The sequence below is a fragment of the Alosa sapidissima genome, chromosome 23, assembly GCF_018492685.1.
Source record: "Alosa sapidissima isolate fAloSap1 chromosome 23, fAloSap1.pri, whole genome shotgun sequence".
Taxonomy (NCBI): Eukaryota; Metazoa; Chordata; class Actinopteri; order Clupeiformes; family Clupeidae; genus Alosa; species Alosa sapidissima.
The window spans coordinates 16951183-16968342 of record NC_055979.1 but is presented as its reverse complement, the minus strand read 5'-3'; the positions used below and the strand labels follow the sequence as shown (position 1 = coordinate 16968342).

Genomic DNA, 17160 nt, shown 5'->3' with positions numbered 1-17160 from the left:
CATGGCCTACTGCTTAGTGCTTCGGACTTGTAACCGGAGGGTTGCCGGTTCGAACCCTGACCAGTAGGCACAGCTGAAGTGCTGAGCAAGGCACCTAACCCCACTGCTCCCCGAGCACTGCTGTTGTTGCAGGCAGCTCACTGCGCCGGGATTAGTGTGTGCTTCACCTCACTGTGTGTGTGCTGAGTGTGTTTCACTAATTCACGGATTGGGATAAATGCCGAGATCAAATTTCCCTCACAGGATCAAAAGAGTATATATATACTTATATTTACTTAATCCACACTGCATACAACAGCACACAATCTGAGAACTGGCTTAGGTAGTCTCAACTTACTGATATTAATGTCAGCATGATGTGTCCTCTTGAAATGTTATTTCTGCCTTTAAATTCTGCCAATGCCTTTAACATAAGTTTATGAGACAACCTATGTCAATGTGTATGTCCCATGTCCATCATGTTTTTACACAGTGTGTGATAATGGGCAAAATGCCCTGAATGCTGGCCTACTGGCTTACACTTTTTATCTCAACCTGCAGGGGGAGACAAACCAACGATTATCAATTAATGTTGTATGCAAAAACATAAATACCTTTTCCCCCACACAGGGTGTAGTAGTCATCAACACCACAGATAAAGAATGCATAAATTAATAAATACATACATACATATACATACATACACATAGAGTTGCCTTGCACCTTTTGTTTCTAAACAATAATGTATTCTACTGCAATTCCTGCTGTGTGCTTCTGTCTGCAATGTTGGATCACAATGCTGATTTTGCATTTATTTGTCATTAGATACCCATAGATTCTACTCGCCAGACCTTCTATATGTTACATCTAATTATAGGGAAGTTCAATAGTGAATCTTTAGCAACAGCTGAAAGGTGTCATATCCATTAAGAGAACAAGAGAGAGAGAGAGAGTGTGCCTATGAGTGTGTGTGTGTGTGTGTGTGTGTGTGTGTGTGTCAGATTCCCTCGTCTTTCTTCCTTCCTGTACCTCCGGTGTGCTCTTCAGTTGTCATCTTGAGTTCGTCAAAAGCATCCGGCCAAACGATCTGACAGGGCCATCTCATTTCTTCAGCCTCACTGCCACACACACACAGGGCCACTCAGGGCTGCTCAGACATCCAAGGTGACCCTCCGCCACTGCAGCATCCAGGACCTCACTTAACACAGACCACTCCATCTCCACCCCATAATCTTGTAAAGAGAGTCAGGACTTTTTGATAGAATTAGATGGAGAGATTTTTGATAGTTTTGAAAGCTAAAAGGCTAGGCTAGATGGTGATAATGTAGCAGAAAGAACATTTCAGGCGGTTGACAGTTGAATATTTATGTGTGTGCTTGTAGAGGGCACCAGTTCTTTTTTTAACCTGTGTAGGTTTTTTAACCTTTGGAGTAGGCTACCTATAAGTACACCTACTACAAAATAGATTTCTTTAGTAACAGGTGACGAAATAGCGCCACTGCTCTTTTTTTATCAGAGAGTTAAGGAAAGATGCCAAGTTTACAAAAAATAATCCTCAGCCAGCATTTGTCAGCAGTGTTGATGGTTAATTAAGCTCTGGAATGTGTAACTAATGGCTGACATCATTTGGGTCAAGGAATGGACTGCAGTGAGAGAAAAAAACAGCAGAACATTTAATTTGTGACACACACACATGCACAAACGCTCTCACACACGGACGCTGCACACACACATACACACACGCACAAGTGTATGCTGTCTGGGCTATGAGACAAACTGTGATGCATTTGTCCTGTGTCAAGCACTGGTTTGGACAACACTCCTGACTCAAAATACCCCTCACTTCTGATACTACTGAGGGCAGGTGCTGCCTCAGCTTGTCCTTACATAGACACACACACACACACACACACACACACACTCACACACGCGTGCGTGTGACACATACACATACACACACACACACACACACACACAGATACAAACATACACGCATACACACAAACAAACACACATACAAACACCAAAACACATAAACAGACCAAAACAAACACACACACCAAATCACACCCACATTAAACAAAAAAATGTATACACATACATGTATATACAGTATGTGTGTATATGCATACACACATCCATCCAAACACTGAGCAACGGTGTGGAACAGCCCAGCAGAATCAAGTTCTATCTTTAAACCAAGTGGCTGAGATGGAAGCTCCAAGAACGGAAGACAGAAGCAAATGCTGAGTCATAAATACCTCTGTTTTTAAACTGACTGACCAACACAGAGTTCACACCACAAAGCGCGAGAGAGAGAGAGAGCAGTGGACTGTAAATCTTTTTTTTACGACGGGGTAGTATGTGTGTGGAGGAGGGGATAGTGGCAGGGAAGAGATGGAGAGTGTCATATGGTTTCTAGAAGCATTACGCTGTTGTGCTGTCCACTCTCTTCTGGCAAGGACAATGTCAATACTGTTCGATATCCAATCTGAGTATGCGTTGTCCAGATGCCTACGCAAAGAGCAGAGTCCACCCATGACCAATGATCTCACAACCTGCAAATGGCTGAGAGGTCAAAGGATATCCAATTGAGTTTCATACTTTACTGAGCAACATGTCCTGTTTAGGACATACTGTAAAGGGACATTTATTGTTGACATATAACATATTATGTTTTAGTGTCGATAGTGATTTATAGTGGTGTGGTACCAAGAAAATGTTTTGTTGTGAACTATTTTACATGTGCAATGCATGCTAGTGGTGCATGTCATCAAATACTATATAGGCCATATTATTATCACAGAGTAGTGTTAATGAGAAACTATGCAGTATTGGCAATTTCTCCGCTGTTTTCTCGGTTTTTGCTTCGTTTTCAGTATAAGTCATATAACCATTCCAATGACTCCAAAGCTGTTAAGTTAAGGTAAAATAAGCCTAACTGAGATGAGTGGACAGAGTTGTGGGGGAAGTAGACATTGGGGTAGAGAGTAAGGGTTGAAAAAGTCAACAAGCTAGCCAACTACGGCTGTTGTTATTTTGGACACTTATTTTCTACCATGGATATGCCAGAAAGCGAAGTTACGGCTTAACCCGTAAAAAGAAAAATGTTGCGATTTATAATTTCTTCAAACTCAGTGTCAATGTAATATGTACATCAGGTTTATAGGCCAAGGCCTTGCGTATACAAGGAATGGTCTCTGCATTTATCCCATCCGTGAATTAGTGAACTCACAGAGCACACAGTAAGGTGAAGCACACACTAACTTGAGCCGCCTTGCTACCGCGGCGCTTGGGGAGCTGTGAGGGGTTAGGTGCCTTGCTCAAGGGCACTTCAGCCGTGGATGTGGGCATGGGAGAGTAGTGCTGCACCACTTCCCCCGCCCACATTTTTCTAACTGGTCGGGGATCGAACCCGAAGCCCTAACCAGTAGGCCACGGCCCTATGTTGAGCTAACATAAACATCTAATAAGTATTTTTACATAAATTGTTATGACTGTATTGTTATGCCTAGTTAAGCCTAGTAATGTGGTGGGTCAACCAGACCCGGGAACATTGGCTGAGTAACAAAAATATGCTTACAAATACCTTACAAGGGTTAACAACTATTAGTACTTTGCATGCAGCATCAGTTTTAGTTGCGGAACTACTGGCTCATACCAGTCGTCTATTTCTAAGGTTAACAGCTCCTCGGTTACTACAGTCATAGCTCTGATGCTTGAGTTGACATGTGGCCGAATTGATGCCCTGTCGCCAGGCAGTTTAACGCAGACCCCTGCAGAGAGCCAAAGCAGACCACCCGAGTTCACAAGCAATCCACTCTCTTTATCACCACAAAGAGCTTGTCAGATGCCATTGTGCTAACCTAACGCCACATAGGCCTACACTATGTGCATGCTTATTAGCCCTAGCTTGCTAAGTGTGGGCCAGGAGAGTGTTCTGGGCCTATATGAAGACATACATGACAACCTTAAACAAGCTATGGAATTCTCTTCAGAACTTACACAACAAGACAGCTGTGTTGTCGCGACATCTTCAACTTTGTGAGCTAGCCTACCACAGGTAGATTAAGTGACAGATCGCTTATTTATCTGCCCCAGCACTGCCAATGTTCCCCCTGAAATGTTTGAGCTGGCTTATATTTTTCTGGAAGTTATTCAGAGCCATTCCATTTATAAACTCAATTAAAAGAGCTTTTTATGTAGCTTTGTATTAAGAATCTGATCTTTCATGTGATAATATGTAGGTTCCATCTTCATGGTACCTAAACTATTTACTGTGTGTTGTTTTTGTTAGAAATGCATGAAATAATGTAGGAAAGATTTTACAGACCAATGTCAAATTCATCACCAAAATAGGATAATATTGGTTAGCAAGCAAACAAGCCTAATCCGTACCATATGTGCAGCATGTCAGTTAGCGGTTGGCTAGTTAGCTGTCTTATTTTGGACAGAACCCCCTTATGACTGCTTTAAACAGCCAGGTCCCTCACCGAGAGCCCCACTTCAAAAGCCAAGTAATCTAGTTCTAGTCTCTGAGTCAGCGGGCTAATTGAGCTATGAGATCCACACGGCAGTGTTGCTGCTATGGTGAGCTGGTGAGCTCATTCGGTCAGGATCCATCTGGTCTCCTCTCCCAGAGGCCTGTTTGGTCAGCAGTATCATCAGCGTGAAAGACAGTCAATGAGATAACGATACAAGAAGTCCAGCAGCATCACGTCACTATGGCCAAAGCAGCCACTAACCCTCGGAGGGACTGTCCCACATCTCCAAGCTGTCATCTTCTCCCCCCCCCCCCCCATGGTCCAAGCTAAAGGGGGTTGGGGAGCTTTCTCTCTCTTATTTCCAAGTACCCGTCTGGGCCTGTTTAAAAAAGGCACAGGCGATATACATGTACCAGGATGCTGCTAAATCGGGCCACGTGTTTCTTGCCGGTTCGGGTGCAGGTACAGCAGGGTCATGAATTGGGGTGGCTCCCGGAATAGCTCAGATCCTCGGCCTTGGCGGACGAGGTGGACAGATGGAAACTCCCAGCCCTGCACATTCAGGCGAGGGGCGAGAACGCTAGGCTGTCAGCCGCGGTTAATTTTGTGATGCTTGTGATTAGGGTACGGTTTCAACTCAAGTGGGTTGCCTTCAGCACGGGGATCTGATGAACACCACTGTGATGTGATTATAGTTTTGCACAAACCTCAAAGATGTTGCTCCTGATTTTGACAATATGCAGCTAATGTCTGGAGTCGCATTTTGTTCTTGAATTGTGTGCCCGACTTGGACCTTTTGTTTGGCAGATCATGGCTGCATTCAACCAGCGTCATTAATCTCCCTTCTGAGCAGGAACTGACACCATAACATCAAATGAGCTGCTCTTCTATCCTTCGATGAATGCGTTTATCGCACCGCTAGAATACCCGGCATAGCGACCAATGACATACATTAGGCTCGGCATTCGGCATAGCATCCCCCCAGTGAGACACCACATACATCAAATCAATGTCGTGGCCAACTATGAAAAGACAGCATTAGTGGACGAGAAAAGCTCAGGCTCTCATAATCCACAGTGATTTGTGAGTGTTTTCTGTGCCCTGTCAAGTTAAAAAGTCAAAACAAGCATTAAGCCTATTAAATTCCCAAGCTATAATTATATCATACACAGATCATATATCATCACTGAATGTTTTCCTGTAACAAGATATGAGTTTTCATAACTGTCTAAGCTTTTTTCTGTAATCTGCATCTTAAAGCTGCAATAGATTTGTTGAATTATTATATAAGTAACCTGAAGCGCTGCTAAGTAAAGTAAACTATATCTAAATAAGAAGTGTTATGCTACTGTAGAGCTCTCTTATTTAAAAAGTAATTTCTGCTGTCTCATATGCAGACTACACTAGACTGGAATAGAATAGAATTGAATAGAATAAAAGACAGCCCTACAAATCAATGGCATGTCCTCACAAAAATTATTTTCCACGAAACGCAGCTTAAAATTGCAGCACAGCTATTTGCGCTCGAGAACGATGAGGCCCAGTGCAGAGACCGTGGGAAAAGCAGCGATGCCTCCGGTTATGACGGCATCAGTCATCCTTGTGTCACAGTCGCTCGGAGCTATTGTTCTCCTGAGAAGGACAACAGGTGTGTCTGACAGTGTCCCCACCACCATCACGTCTCCAGGACAACGCCAAGCCCCATCGTAAATAAAAGACCAGAGCACGACAGAGGTCCCAACCTGATGTTTGAAATTGAAAAGGGTGGGTATTTGTTGTCGTGCTACCCCTTCGATGAGATCATTGAGCAAACTGTTCATCAGGAATAATTTTTGTGGGGATGTATAGTCATGAGTCAAGGGTAGGTTGAGGTAAAAGCTGGGCCTGAGGTCCATCTTGCATCTTGTCACAAGATCGTCGATTAATATAAACAAAGCCTATGCTAGCATTAGCTTTCAGGGTCATAAACTGGCTCTGTGATATTTTAAAAGATTCATTGTGTAAGGCACTTGAATCAGCTTTAATCTATTTAAAGGCCACATTACAGTGACATGCACTATAATATGTCACATAATTTCACTTCTGTTATTCTATATAGAAGTTAACACAAGCAAAAATAAATCTTGTATGAAACCAAATGTCCCCTTGGATGACAAACTAGAGGGCAGAATGTGACACATGACTGGAATACATTTTTTATTATTTATTTTTGGTGCAGCTGAGTCATACTCTGCAGAGAAATTGTATTTCATTAATTTGTGTTTGCTCTAACCTTGGAACGTCTGGGCAAGGTCCAGAGAGGCATGAAAACAGCACCGCTGGTATCCTAAGTATACAGCTAATCCTTGGACATTATCTGAGGTAATACTGCCGCATTGCTAATTCTAAAATGCTGATGTTAACATTTCCTTAACATTTTCTTGTGACAGATGGATAAAGCAGCACATTGCTTCTTGTGTCTCCTGGCTTTTGCATATCCCAGCATTTGGACATAACATATTAAATATATAATCTCTTTAATCTCACCTCTCTCTCTCTCTCTCTTTCTTTCTCTCTCTCAAAGTCAAGGTATGATATTATTTACTGGAGTGGTTGTATTGTATCCATTAATAAATATGTAATAAGGCATTATGTTAATATTTTTAATACATAAACATTTCTCTGAATTGACTTTAAATGTGTACTCTGCAGTAATATCATATATTATATGGGATGGAATGTGTGTGTATGTGTGTGTGTGTGTGTGTGTGTGTGTGTGTGTGTGTGTGTGTGTGTGCATGTTCCTCCAGTAGGGAACCACCATCCTGTGTTCCTGAGGGTTCTGTCTCCTGACATGGCCATCTGGCGTGAGGCTTGTGACGTGTGTGTGCGTGTGTGTGTGTGCGTGTGTGTTGAGTGTGTGCATGCATGTGTGTGTGTGTGTGTGTGTGTGTGTGAGGGGGTGCGAAGGGTTCAGTTTAAATTTAGCTGCAGAGCCGATATCTGTATGCCAGCTCGGGTCCCGTTCTCTCCCTCCCTCCCTCCCTCTCCCTGTTCCTGTCTTCTCTTCCTCTCTGCATCTTCTCTTGCTCCATCCATCCCTTCCCTTGTCCTGAGCTGCAGGGCTTGCTGTGCTCTACACTCTGCCCTTACAGACAATGCTTTTACACTCCCTCAAACACTCTAGCCCCACTCTAGATCCTTGCTCAGGGTCGAAGAAGCTCTCAGTGACTTGCCCTCTCTCTCTCTCTCTCTCTTTCCCTCTCTCCCTCTCTCTCTCTCTTTCCCTCTCTCTCTGTCGTCTCATGCGACACCCTCCCACCGCCACCCCCTCAGATCAAACCACACCTCCTCCTGCTCCTCACTCTCCACCCCTCCTCCTCTCCTCTCCTCTCCTCTCTGTCAGTCTCTCCCACTCCACCTAAACTGAGGCAAACTGAGGACACTGTGCCGGTGAGACAAGCGTGGGGAGAAAAGAAAGAGAATAAGGGAGAGGGAGGGGTGAATAAAGAGGAGGAGGAGGAGGAGGACGAAGAAATCCAGAGAGGAGGGAAAGAGCCAGGCAGGAGCACTTGACTGGATAACGTGTCCATACCCGGCCGGCGCGGAGAGGACGGAGAGAGCAAGACACACGTGTGCACACTGTCTCTCTCTCCCTCACACACACACACACACACACACACACACACACAGAGAGAGACGCACACCGGTTCAGGACTATTCACCGGCAAGCCTGCTCTGAGAGGTAAGTCTGTCCCTAATGCGACAGCCTGGCACTACAAATTACCCTCATCATCATCACCAGCACCATCATCATCATCATGGTCTGTTTCACTGCCACAACTACTCTTTTTGTATCAGAATGCTACTGCATAGGTTTGTTTGATTCCCTTTTGATTTCCTCTATTTCCTGTGTTTTATGACTCAACGCTGCAAAACATTTGGCACACTGACTGCATACTGTTAGCATCAAGTCTGTCACCCTATGGAATCATTTTAGGAAGGTGCAGATTTGATTTGTGCTGTTTTAAGGTGGTGGTTATTGGAGAGAGAGGGAGGGGGAGAGGGGAGCTGTGGAACTGCCGTAATTGTGAGGGCTTTATGGTCAGTTAGTGTTGCATTGCTCAGGCTGTCATATCAGTCATGCTTTTAGTGCATGAAGGACAAACTGTCATCGCGGCGGTTATCTGTGCATTCTGCTGTCTCCCTAACCTTGATATGATGGGGAATGTTAACGACTTGGCTTTGAATTTGACCATTCCCTGTACATGACATGGCAAAGCAGAATGTTACAAGCACTTTTCAAGCCTGATTTTATGTCATTATGCACAGTCATTTAGCTTGTTCATTTGTTTTTCTTTATATTATTGAATTGTTTCTTTATGTATTTCATGCAACACATTGTAGGGCGACATGCAGCTCTAGCCATGGTTAAATAACCCGAGTGACTTTTGAAACTCTATCCCGTCATTATACGGTAGCAATACAGCTGGACATATGGTCAGATTCTTAAATACCCAACATGCATAAAACTCAATAGGGCTTGTTCAACCACAGTCCTGCATCATGTTGCTCAATGCAAATAAATTACCTGGCAATTAGGAACTGATAGCTTACTGTATAAAGCACAGGCAGTGCTAGCCTCCTTATGCCAGTGACCACAGGCATATTTTATCAAGGGGGGAGGGGGGCTAGGTGCTAGGGAAGCTAGGTGCTTTTTCTGAGGCAAGCATGTTGAGGCAATAGACCCCTTCTTCATTTCAGATCACCTCAAAACAGCCCTAAGCCCCTCCCCGCCCCCACTGGGTCACAGTGCGGGTCACAGAATGACACGGGCCTCAGGTTTCAGGCGCTTCACTGCCGGCTGCGTTTGGAGGCCTGCGTCAAGACAAGAGACAGGGGCACAGTGCTGCAAAGGAGAGGAAAGTGAGAGAGAGAAAGACAGAGTGAGATGGCGAAGACTCCCAGTTAAATAAAGGATTGGTGGCTGAATTAATGAATGCATCAGTGGTGGTGCTCACATTGAGGTGCAGCTTACACAAACTCTGTGACAGCATCTTGCAGACTTACTGTACCTTCTGTACTTGTGTACTGTACAGAACTCTATGTTGCATCTCTGTCTCAGTGTGAGTTCTCCAAACAAATGTAGACTAGAATCAATTGCAACTGGAAGAGCACATAGAGCAGGGGTGGGCAAACTGCGGCCCGCCAAGCACTTTCATCCGGCCCGCCGAGCATTTCATTTGGTTATCAGGCTGCTCGCTATTTTTTTTCCTGCGATAGTTGGTTAGCTTTACTGCAAACTGCTTTTCACTCTCCTTAGAGAACGTTTACAATGTCAATGTCAAAACATCATGTTAAATAGAGATAACATCATGTTAAACGAAGTTAACTCTTAGTTATCTCCTTTGCAGCAGATCTAACGTGAACATTATGCGATCCATTTAATTGGGAACGCGTCTGCACTCACGAGAGGGAAAGAGAGCCGCAGGTTCTGGCTTGTCATTGTTGATAAGTGATATGTGCTTCTTATAAGAAACTTTTAAAAGGAAATCATGAAGGCAACAGTAGTTCCCACTACTGACCATTTAAAAACTGTGAGAGGGCCCAGCCGTAGGTACAGCACTAGCCATAGCGGAGCAGAAGATCATTGAGAAATAAACGTGAATTAAAGCGACTGTCTTAAAGCGACAGTGCACACTTTATACATTTGTTAAACAACATAATCTACGCCAGAATCTACCCTGTTAGTCAGATCCAATACAGAATTCAACTGGTTCTTCCTTGCCTAAAACTAACACTTTCCACCTGCAATGAATGCTTTATTTTCGACAGTACAGCAAGGCAATAGAGGGGAATAAAGTTGCATGGATACAACAAGTGCTTGCAGTAGGTTGGAATTATATAATTGCAAACTCATCTGGTTGTAGATATGTTGCAGTCAGACAGCACTAGTGTACTTTTGTAAACATTGATAATGCTGCTTTAATACATCACTAAAGTATCAGCACATCAATGACTTTATCACAGTTGAAACAATCTGCGACTTTGCTTCCATCTCCTGGTGGTCTGTCTACTCTCGCCTAAGCTCTCCACTGCAGTCTGATCCCCAGTAACATGTCCACATTAAGCCTGGGGCTAATCCGCTCCTGTAGACAAACATGCAGACTTGCAGAGACATAGAGGCAGCCTTTGCTCACCGTTTTAGCGGGCCTCGGAATCCCAGGCAAACGGGCTTGAATCAAAGCTCTTGGATCTAATCCCTTTAAGGACGTACAAACTGGTGGGGAGGCCCCCACGCAAGCTGTCGGATGCGCAGCCTGGTGGGGTGGTGGATAGAGGTGTGTGTGTGTGTGTGTGGGGGGGGGGGCATGGACTGAGATGGGGAAGGGAGAGGAGCCCCAGGGAGCATGGGAGTGGTGGCACGTTGCCCGGCGGGGTGCGAGACAGATCGGAGAGCTCCAGGCCTCTCTACGTCAGTGCAGGGTCATAGTGTGTGTGTGTGTGGGGGGGGCACAGGGGAAAGTATTCCAGGCAGGCGTTTAGAAGTAAAAACATCAGGGAGCCAGCAGACTGGATGTTCCCCATGTCCTCCAACTCCTTCAGCTGCAAAACAGTAAATGGTGAAAAATTATAAGTCAATAAAGGAAAACATCACCAAAATTCAGAGGCACCACAACACCACTAATGAAATTAAATAAAATCTAATGAAATGTAGATCTGCCAGTTCTTCATTACCCTTCTTGGCGTGTTTTGTTCAGTTTTCAGTGCTGTTGACTAACTGTGAATATATTATCCCATTTTATAATGGAATATTATAGGGGTGTTTGTAATACACTGAGGAAAAACTTAATAGGAGACACAGATTTAATTGCCTTTTATATTATGCTTTAGGGCTGCTCAGATTGGTTAGTTTGGTGTACCCCTGGACTTGGCAAGCCCTGCCATCTTGTTAGCGTGATTGACATTTTGGGGGAAGTGGGGCAATGTGGCTATAAACCCAACTAGCATTAATCACAGATAACTCGAGACAGTTTAAGTGGGATTAGCAGCCTGGCATCAAGTACACAAACGGTTGTCTTCACTCCTCCACATAGTATTTAAGAGAACCATATGGAAAGTTGTTTGCCAACTCCCTCATTATTACATTACAGCCTTTAAGATATAGAGATGTTTTTAGAAACAGTTTGCCAACCATTCACTTATCAACACTTTATCAACAGTTACTCAGGCACCACCTGCCGAACCCTCTGTGGACAGGGTTTGTCCGTGTTCAGGAAAGCGGTTTAGCATCAGACATGAAAGATCAGGTGTGTTGGCTTTAAGGGGTCTGTTGACGACACACACAAGTGATTTAGTGCTCCCTCTCGAGGCGTCTGTAATCTCATCATACTGTACTCATGGGAGTGTCAAGCCCCTGGCACGGTCAGAGGGACAGGACAGGCCGGGGCCAGCCTGATATTCCCACCCCTGCGCTGCCTCGGAGGCCTTTGTGAAGTGTAGCCAAGATGCTGGCCAGCCGAAACATTAACACTCCATCCATCTTCTCCACAGACAAGGGCTGGGCCTGCACGGGCCTGGCTGTGGTTTTGCGTGTTAATCCCATTTGAATAGATTGTTAGAGACACAATGTCTTTTCATTATTGAAAGTGCAGATGATGCAAAGATGATGCTACTTCTGCACTCACATCCTCTGGTAATACAGTAGTATTGACTGACATTGATGTGGTATAAATTGCTACCTAAAGTCTCCTCTGCACTGTAGCTTGAATAATATACATCATTTTTGTACGTTTCTTCGGATAAAAGTGACTGCTAAATTAATACAGGTAAAAGTAAGTGTTTTTGAACAAATATACTGCACATTGCTAATTACTGTTACTGCAATTACACAACTTAAATTACAATTGGAGCAGCTGGAATAGAAAACTTTAGACTTTTGGAATCCTTTGTTTTTCTAAAGTCAAGACTGAAGTTGTAAGCAACTGGTTTTAATTCAAGGCAATTATTCTTTGACAAGCATATTTTCCATTAATGCCAAAATTGGACAATATATCACTCCATCTTGGTATGGCATGGTTGCAAGTTTCTCTATGCCTAGTGCAACGCTGATTGGGTAAGTGGGGTGTTCGATAAAGGAATGTGGTCCAGTGCATATGTGTGTGTGGGAGTGCATTAGTGACCATGTGTGTGTGTGTGTGTGTGCGCATATGTGTGTATGGAGGTGCATTAGTGACCATGTGTGTGTGTGTATGGGAGTGCAATAGTGACCATGTGTGTGTGTGTGTGGGAGTGCATTAGTGACCATGTGTGTGTGTGTGTGTGCGCATATGTGTGTATGGAGGTGCATTAGTGACCATGTGTGTGTGTGTATGGGAGTGCAATAGTGACCATGTGTGTGTGTGTGGGAGTGCATTAGTGACCATGTGTGTGTGTGTGTGTGTCCACCTCAGTCCCATTCGTTCCTCTGCAGCTCCTATGTGGAGGCATCAAGGGCAAGTGGGCTGTCCGTGACGTTCCCCTCTGCGGGCTGAAGGTCCGTTTTAGATCGGAGCGGATCCTGTTTCCTCACAGAATGTCACTGCAGGAGGCTCTGGGAAAGGAGCGCTATTTTTACCCAATCAGAAAGGGCTAACATTCAAGCTGAGAACCCAAGCCACCCCCCGCCAACCATGGACAACCACTGCACATTCACATACTTGCTATATTTAAATACGTTTAATTTACTTACCGTATTTTCCGGACTATAAGTCGCACCTGAGTATAAGTCGCACCAGTAAAAAAATGTGCCATGAAGAGAAAAAAAAACATATATATATAAATATATATATGTTGCACCTGAGTCGCAGGACCAGCCAAACTATGAAAAAAAAGTGCGACTTATAGTCCGGAACATACGGTATTTATTTCTTACTCTTTTTCCCAACATCTATGAGCATATGGTAGCGCTAGCAAAAGAGAACCAATCGAGATCTGCAGATAAGTTGGCAAGTTCAGGATCCCCGGCTTTTTTTCCCCTTCAGCAAGCATGATTGCACATTTGGATTCACCCAAACACCTGTGCCACATATTCTCGCTTTGAGGAGGTCAAAAACCTCTCTCTCTCTTCTTCTCTCACAGACCTCTCTCTCTCTCTCTCACACACACACACACACACACAGAAACATGAACACACACACACACACACACACACATACGAACACACACACACACACACACACACACACACAGAAACATGAACACACACACACACACACATACGAACACACACACACACACAGAAGCATGAACACACACACACACACACATACGAACACACACACACACACACACACAAAACACAAACATGAACACACACAGATAAAGAGAGGTAGAGAAAGAGAGATAGAGAGATTGATGGTTCTCTAGTCTGGGGAGCATTAAGGAGTCAGCAGCAGATGAAAGCTTCTCTCTTTAATGTCCGCCCTCGTCAGGCCAGTGGAATCCAAGCTGGAGTGTTTCAGAGTCTTAAGCCCACTGCAGCATCCATCAGTCCATCTGTGGACAGACTGGATCTCGGCATGGGCAGATGTTACGACAGAGAGAGAGAGAGAGAGAGAGAGAGAGCGAGCATATATACTCATATACAGTGTTTGAGAAAGCATGTGGAGGAGATTTCAGTTTTTTATGGTTAGTGTGTGTATGGGGATGTATGGTATCCATGTGTAAGTGTGTGTGTGTGTGTGTCAGTCTTGTGCAAAATTCCAGAATTGATCTGAAACTGGCTCTTAAATTCCAATTCAATTCTTGAATTTCACTTGCATTTTAATATAGGTAGTAAACAGGAAGCAGAATTGCAATTCGAATTGTGCACAACCCTGGTGTGTGTGTGTGTGTGGTGGTGCTGGTGTTGGGGTGGGGGGACATATTCCCGACTAGGTGTTGATGTGTCAGAAAAGCCATAGAAACAGACAGCACATCTCACTGTAAATTGAATTATGCTTGTGTGTGCGTGTGTTTGTATATGTACTTTCTCTGTGCAGCTGTGCGCTGCAGGGCTTCTTGCCTTTGGCTTCTACTGTGGTTATATAGAGAGTTGGAACATTGTGGTCCATAAACAGCATAGAAGAGTATCCATCCAATACTAGCCAGTGCTTTTCTCTTTTTATACTGATAATGACCCTATGGGATCGTATACAGTAGCCCTCTTAACTCATTTTATGACAATGGCTTTATGTATCTAGCCTGGGTGTTCCCATGCTGCCTTGCGCGCGATTTGATTCACGCTGCTAAGGCAGCCTGGAGACCATGGAGCAAATTTTCGCCTGAGATAGGGAACCAATCACAGAACAGGGGGGAAAGCAAGACGATGATGAGCTATGCACAGACGCATTTGATAGACATCCGTGGCACCCAATAAACGGATCTGGGCATTTTTTTCAAATACGAGAAAATGAACGTTCCCAGACCACGTCTCATTGACGCTAGCCAGGCTATTATGTATCTAAGTTACACACTATATCAATATTTTATGAGACCTTCTACATTGAAATGTGTAAGCCTACAGAGGTCTCTGAAAAGGGTAAAGGTTGTGTTTGACATCAAGGTTACATTCACTCACATGAATCAAGGCCTGTAATCATCTTTGAGGATTGTTATGGAACACTTCATTCACAAAGTTTTGTAAACCCAAATAAAGATTCATGTTATTAGTTTTGTTCATACAAGTTGATAGTTGGTGTAATTCTTGGTGGAATTGTGTAAATGCATTGAGGTAACCATTAGTCCCAATTTAAAGTGTACATTTGTCACATTCTTGACATTGGCATATTCATAACTGATGACGCAAATAGCGTTGCACTGTATGAATTATCAGGTGTAATTTTGTCAAGCATCAAAGAGAAAGGTCAGCAGTTTTTCCATTCCTAGCATTCACAGTGGAAATAATGATGTCAGCATCACCCACTGTTCTAACACAGTGTTTCTCAAACTTTTTCAGATGGAGGACCACTTAACCAATAAAAAATGCATGGACCACCTAGCTAAAAAAAAATAGATTAGACCTACTTCAACAGTATATCAGCACAATAGGCCTACTCACTGAACCACCTTGCTTATTGTATTTTCACTTTGCTTATTGTGTCAGAGGATTCATATGATTTAAACTGGCATATCTTACATAGACAGTGTTGCAGAACTGTTTGGATTTACATACAAGTTGGTTCAATATTGCAAACAACTCATCTATATCATATTTTACCACGTCTGCTCGCGGACCACTTGGGATAGCTTGCGGACCACCAGTGGTCCCCGGACCACACTTTGAGAAACACTGTTCTAACATACCGGGACTTGCCGTTTTTGTTGTTTGGGTTTGTTTGTTGTGATGTAGCTCATAGTTCCGTTAAACACTTGAGTGAGTGAATTCAAATCCAGGCCAGCAGGCCCTTCTGCACTAACGCTACCCCAGAATTCACTCCATATTTAAATCCCCCTCCCCTCATCCATTGTTGTACCCCTGTTACCTCACGTCGCCAGGGACCGTTCCTAAAATTGACAAGAGGGGGGCTTAGCTTGTCTCCGTGCCCTTGTTCCCCTTTGGCATTCCTGAAATAGCGGGGGCAATTATCGGTCTATTTTCTGTGTGGGGCCTGTGTGTGTGTTTGTGTGTGCATGTGTGTGTGTGTGTAGCGGTCCTGCTTTGTGACGCATGTACAACCCTGGAGAGGGCTTAGCGGCCGAAGAGGCATGGGACGGCGTGGTTGCATACTGCGGTGAGGGTCCCTGGCACGGGGCCCAGAACTGAACTAGAACTGAACTAATCCCGGTGCAGTGAGCAGCCTGCATCAACAGAGGCGCTCGGGGAGCAGTGAGGGGTTAGGTGCCTTGCTCAAGGGCACTTCAGCCGTGCCTACTGGTCCCTCCGGTTACAGGTCCGAAGCGCTAACCAGGGGGTCGTTTCTAGAAAAGTTAGCAACGACGTTGCTCAACCACCATGGTACGACGCAACTTGCGACCAAACAACGCCATTGTTACACCTGTTTCCAGAAAGCATCGTACCTGTGTCGCAATTCGCTACCTCCGACGTTCGAACACTGTAGTTCCAACAACGTTGTTGATGATGCAGCGATACATATCATTGGTGGAAACAGTGGCAACGTGTAATACCCCACCCCCTAGAAATTCTCTGCCACAGCCTATGTTGACATTTTTCTAATTTAAACCGACTGATTAATGCTGGCATTGTCATTGTCATCTGCAAAAACCTAAACCTATTGTAAGTAGGCCTATATAAAACATAGGTACAATACATCAGTCAAAAACAATTGAATCTACGTGTCACACTAGTTCACCTGCAGGTAGAGAGAAGCAAGAGGACAATCTCACATCATAAGAAAATCGAACCTACATCGTTGGGATAACAAGTCATCTGCTTTAGCCACTACACCATTTATCACTGCTGTTGTAAGAGTCTGTGAAGATTATAATTAGTGCTGTCAGTTAAACCCGTTATTAACGGCGTTAACGGAAACCTATTTTAACGGCGTCAATTTTTTTATCGCAAGATTAACGTTCATTTTGGTGTAATTTTTCACATGCTGTTGCAACAACTAGTAACGTTAGAACAACTACAACACCACACCGATCTAGCCAGACCGGAAACTAAACAATACACACTGACGAATGGAATGGAACGTTGTATGTGCTGCATACACGCCCCCTTTTGATGACTGATAAA

The 17160-nt window shown here is 44.1% G+C and overlaps 1 protein-coding gene across 1 annotated transcript in view; it reads left to right on the top strand.

Annotated features, from left to right (window-relative positions):
- Nucleotides 1-7979: 7979 nt before the first annotated feature.
- Nucleotides 7980-17160, top strand: part of filip1l (filamin A interacting protein 1-like) — a 74249-nt gene continuing 65068 nt past the window's right edge. Inside the window, exon 1 of the mRNA XM_042079803.1 lies at nucleotides 7980-8187. The gene's annotated coding sequence lies outside the window, so the exon portion shown is untranslated. The remainder of the gene's footprint in view (nucleotides 8188-17160) is intronic.